Genomic DNA, 6,113 nt, shown 5'->3' with positions numbered 1-6,113 from the left:
CAATTGATGTGAATGATCTTATTATTGTCTTCATTTAATTGTTTATGAAAGTTTGTTATATGGAATAAATGTGTTAATGCAAGATTAAGGTCTACAATTTGGTTTATGCTTATTCACCCCCCCTCAACATCCGATGTGTGTTCAATAAACTCCTCTCCAAAAAAGAGGTAATGCAAAACATGCACAAGTGAAGAATGAAGTGATGTATGAAGGTCTCAAAACCAATACCCCATAAGAACTACATCCATTATAAGAATTCAATTGATATCTCACATAGGAGGTAAAGAGAGAGACTATGTGGCCCTCCATAATGAATAATTACTTGAAAGAATGGTAAGTGATAGAAGGTAAAACATAATCCAATGCTCACAAACCAATTATCTTTCTTTAGGAAAAAAACAAAACCATGTATAGATGCAAATATGCTTCCCATGCAGGATATGTTGGAAAAGATGGAAGCATCAAGAATGAAAATGATGCCTTTGAGAGCTGCTCAATTGTCTCCTTGTCCAAGTGAGATGATGCCACAATCCAATTAGGAACATGCTCAATAAAAAAAAGTGACAAATTGGAACTATATGAAAAACTAATGTATAACAAGTTCCATAGATGAATATAATGTGACAATAGGAAGGCAATGAATATCATCAAGGAGGAGAGAGAACCCATCAAATGTATCCTCTGAATCTGAAGTAGAATATTAACAAACCAAGTTTAAGATATTGGATAGGAATCCATCCTGCAACCACAAATCTTAAATACTAAATGTCGTTCAAATTTGAAAGACAATGATGATCCTTCTAATCAGGAATGATGGAAGTCTCAATCAATGACTCTAGATAAGAAGTCACTAGAAGTGAAGGTGGATCAACTATCTCTGACGAAGAATCAAGAACCTCTTAAGAAACTGTAACCTCATTTGATGTCTCAAAATACTCTTAAGTATAAAATTCTCTAATAGTATCACAATCATAGGTTATCTTCTTTCAAGGATGAAGAGGTGCATTGTAATTTGGAATAGGAACATTTGGGAATGGTTGGGTATTGAGATATTCATATAACTCCCAAATGTGAATCCAAAGAACATGAGGACACTCAAAGTCAATACTAGACCCCAAAATATCATCATCTATATCCATACCAATAAATCCTATTAACACATGATCCCTTTTGCAATTCCAATCAAATCTCTAACTAGGTGTGCTAAGTAGAAGAACAAGATCACACAAATGTGACAACAAATGAAATCATCGAAGATGGATGATAATTACATCTCTCCATTGTTTATAGCTCACCCTCTTCAAGATGATTGAAAAAAGATGAAAAGCAAAACCCATTTATAGATTATGACAATTCTGCCAAAAACACTAAAAAATAGAGCCTTCACAAGATAAAAGAAACTTGAAGAAAGACAAAATAAAAAAAAATAAAAAAAAATTGTATAAAATTTCAAACACTTGATAATGTAACTCAATGGATATACAAAAAGAATTTACCTAATAAGCCAAGGAAATATGAGCCAAATATAAGGCCCAAATAGTGCATGATAGCTCGATGAGTGGTGTGTGGCCCACGCCACAAAATACATACTCACCAACATCTACAAAAAAAGTCAAAATAAAATTCTAAGTACTACAAAGTCACTAATCACCAAACCAAACACCACAAGACAAGTCAATGGGTGAACACTCAACCACATCACCGAACTAAATTGCTAAGGATGATTCAATGACCCCAAAGTTCTCACAACTTGCATGGGAGAGAGGGAACAATAAAGGCATGGGCTTATGCTCAAGATATAATTTGTGAGATATAGGCTATATTGAGCCCCCAAATTATCCTCGCGATAGGAATATGGGACAAAAACAAAGTCCTAAATGTAGAGATCCACGATTCCAGATCCACAAGAAGGCTTCCTCCATACATAATAAAAGCTTGGGGTGGGTTGTGTTCAACACTCTAGTTGGAAGGTGAGCCAGGTGAGCCCCATTGGCACTTGTAGAAGAAATTTATGTGAATATGTTAAATAATATCTTGGGAAAAAAATTGTGCAAGTTTAAACATTCATTAAGATTGCACATAGTTGTAATGTCATGTGACAGATTTTGGAAAATCCCTTTGTATGTGCAACTTATAAAATATTTTATGCAAAACTGTAGTTGGAAAGTGAGCCCCCATTAACACTTGTAGAAGAAATTTATGTGAATATGTCAAATAAGATCTTGGGAAAAAATTGTGCAAGTTTAAACATTCATTAAGATTGCACATAGTTGAATGTCACTTTGTAAATGCAACATCAAATATTTTATGTTATAATTAAAAATTAATATATGATGTAGAATATTGTTATAAATACAATAATTTGAACAAGAGTGACATGTTGTAGATTGAAAAAAATACATCTTAAGTGGTTTATCAAGAAATTGAACATTTTTTTGAATTTTTTTTTTGAAAATGCAAAAATAGAGTAAAAATTAAAATTCTCCTCTTAATATCGGAAGAATGAAAAGCAAAAAAAATATTTAATTTATTTTTTAATATGACCACTCACTCTAATTTTAAATATTAATTAATTATATCTATCTCCATCATACATATAATAATAATAATAATAATAATAATAAGTCTTAATAGATTTTTTTGTTTTGGTTTAATAAAAATATAAAAAATATAGTATTATCTACATAATAATTTAATATAATTATAATATAGTAATATAATAATTTTTAAGTGGAATAAGAAACAAATATGATATTTTCTGCATACTTTATCTATATTTCTCTAAAAATAGATATACTAATATACAATATAATCATATATATTTTAATATTATTTTAACTGATATTATTGTTTATCTTAATGAAAAGAGAAAACAAATATAATTAAAACAAATATATATATATATATATATATATATATTTTTTGTTGGCTAGACTATTGTACCTGTGCCTCCATATATAACATTCATATGGGCACTCTGGCTCCTCAAGGGGAGACAACCTCCATAAGGTGGTCATCCCCACAAATTGAAAGGCGAACTTCCTAAGGAGGCTGTTGCCCCTTTTCAGCAGTACTGCAATTATTTTCCCCTTTTCAGCAGTACTGCAATTATTTTTCACTGTTTTTTTCCTTATAATTTTCTTTGAACCGTGACTCCAATAATTATTCAATTCCGAGACCACATTTTTATAAAAAATATTACAATCTAGTACTAGTAATAGTAAAATATTTATCCCAGTCTATAATACCACATTATGCATATCCTATAATCATGGCATTCCATGAGATTACATTTTTTAAAGCATTTTGTCAAACAGCCACTCCCTTGTTTATGCTTTCCCCTTTTTGCATGCATGTCTAACAGGGTAATTGCAACTACAGCATTTGACCAAATTCTTCTGTAAGGCAACAATTTTATGCACGGATAGCTAAAAGATCCAGATTCCATATAACATTATAAAAAGATTGTTTGTCATCAGATTTAAGTATCTCTCATCCACAGCTTTAGGTTTGCGTAAGGACGTGTCTTAAGATAGTATTACATTTTCTCATTTAATGAACTATCTGTAAGCACTCTACAAAAACTAGTATATTCTGTTTCTACATTTGATGAACCGAATAAGCACAATCTACAAACACTGACATATCTGTGAATTCCAACATAAGAATATCATAATCTAAAAAGAAAAACCATTCATCATCAGATTTGAGTATCTCTCATTCAAAATTTTGAGGCTCTGTAAGAAGGTGTCCGAAAATAATGTTCTGTTTCTTCATTGGATGAACCGAATAAGCACACCCTACAAAGACCGACATATCTGTAAATTCCAACGAGTCATATCATATCCTGAAAAGACAAATTCATCGTAGAAAATCATTCATCATCAGATTCAAGTATCTCTCATTCACAGCTCTGAAGCTATGTAAGAAGGTATCCTAAGATAATGTTTCATTTCCTCATTTGATGAAATGAGCCAAAAAAAAAAATATAAATAAATAAATAAAAAAAAATCAACACAATACAAAAAAACATTCATCATAATCGTTGACCAGAACGGGGTAATTAATTCTTTCATACAATCCCAAAGAAATATCGGACTCGATTAGAGACAGCACAGGGGTCTTGTGCTTTCCTCTCTGCATTCATCGCTACCACGTAATCTGGCCTCAAGGTGGGCACGCCTCCTACAATGGATCTACTACTTGCTTTCCTGTACCTATCAATATAAATGCGTCTGCAACAATTTCACTCTAAAATGTTGATTCATAATAGATCCTGCTTTGCATCAGCAGAGCACTCAGAAAAAGTATATACACCTGCTGCAAGACTTCAACATCTCATTGCTATCCACCCTCTATAAGATATCTTAACCTACAAGAAATTTGATTCTTGAACTGCCAAATTACGGCTGTATCATAGGGCAGCTAGACCTGAATAATCAGACCTACAGATTTCTCCATGAGATTTCTGCCAATGGCTTGCGTTTCAGTTTAGAACTTTTCAATTTCCTAAGAATCGGAAAAATTAAAAAGATGTCCAGAGAATCCACTAGCCTAAATAATATGGTCAAGATCAAACAACACAGATAAAATGATGCTTCCCTTTCCAGAGAGACAAACTAAAAAATCTATCAAAGTGTATCGAAAAACTACGAACTAGCAAAGATTAACATTGGCAATCTGATAAATTGTAAAACTAAGCTTGCAAGATAGAAAATTGTCTAAGAATCATTAATAATACACTTGCAGATAACATGTTATGATGGAAAACCGCTTATTTTAAGGGGCTACCAAACCCTTAATAATTAAGGACTGTATCCCCAATTATAAAAGGCCAACAGTTCATGGGATCACGGTCGGTGAGTGTGAGTGGAATTCATATAGCAAGTTATAATAAGTGCCTGAATTGAATGTGAAATTTTGAATACACTTGAGCACAAGAAGCTGTCTTGCAGAAATAATTTTTCATAAGAAACCGTGACAAACGCTCCGATCAGTCTACACTAATGTGTGACGCTAGGTCTGTTAAGCGTAAAGTTTTGGGGCATGTTCTGCACTGAGCAATAAAACAAAATAACAGCAATAAATATATTCACTTACAGATCCCCTCTAATTGGCACAATAAATAATTGAAAATTTCATGAATCTAGATGACAATACACTACTCTGTTCTTAAGAGCAGGGTGCTCTGTTTTTATGCAGTCCCTGTTATCTTTATTGCAGTATATAGAAATTACAAAGAGGTTGAATTTAAATAGAGATCACAGCCTTTACTTAAGAAACAAAACAAAGCCACCATAGAGGGAGCTAACAGCAGTTAACTCTGCTAATAAATTCTGTTTTTGAAAATTATACATGTGGATAAGAAGAGAAGTAAGAGAGTTAGGACAGTGAAACAATACCATAAAGAATGAGACACTCTATTGCCACAGCCCCTGCAGAAGCACAATTTGCAACATATATTTGTTGGGGCCGTATCATCAAATCAATTGCTCCGAGGAAACTGAATAGAAAGATGACTGTTACAATGCAAAGATGCACCTTGCTGAACAAAATAAGGTTCTTTGTCTGGAAGGACGCTTCACTCACAAGGTACATGAAAAATTCGAAGAAAGCAAGTAGACCCACAAGAATTCCAAGCATTAATATGTTAAAAGCAATGCTTTTCTCAGGGTGTTTGTAGTAATCGTTAACTGCAAATTTCACAACTATACAGAAAGCGATGAGGAATGACAGAAATAAAATCAATTCAATCTTCACTAGTTTTTTAAGGGTAACTTTATTCATCAACTCCGTTTCATCCAGTCGTGCTTCAAGGTCATTGATCAACGATGCCGCCATTTGCAAAATTATGTACAACGCAAAGAGTGACGGAGAAAAAATCAATTGTGCCAGAGCTTCAAATCCTTTCCAAATTAAACAATGCAATCTCCCCCATAAAATCAAGCTCGATGAACCCAATTAATGGAACCTCCCCAATTTAAAGTCATAATTGATGCAATCTTCCACACCCCAGTTTTACTTTTAGACAACTATTTTTAGATGAAGCTTTTTCATAGAGTATTTTTAATTTTTAATAGCAAAGGAATATCATGTATCAGTATTTTATTTTT

At 32.7% G+C, this 6,113-nt stretch overlaps 1 non-coding gene across 1 annotated transcript; it reads right to left on the bottom strand.

Moving 5' to 3' along the window:
* Nucleotides 1–3,877: 3,877 nt before the first annotated feature.
* On the bottom strand, nt 3,878–3,969 carry LOC131033103 (small nucleolar RNA snoR31/Z110/Z27). Its single transcript, XR_009103563.2, has one exon. It is a non-coding gene; the product is annotated as a small nucleolar RNA snoR31/Z110/Z27 (small nucleolar RNA).
* Between the last annotated feature and the right edge of the window lie 2,144 nt (nt 3,970–6,113).

The sequence above is a fragment of the Cryptomeria japonica genome, chromosome 10 (assembly GCF_030272615.1).
Source record: "Cryptomeria japonica chromosome 10, Sugi_1.0, whole genome shotgun sequence".
Lineage (NCBI taxonomy): Eukaryota > Viridiplantae > Streptophyta > Pinopsida > Cupressales > Cupressaceae > Cryptomeria > Cryptomeria japonica.
The sequence above is the reverse complement of the archived record's forward strand: the minus strand, read 5'-3'. Positions and strand labels throughout refer to the sequence as shown.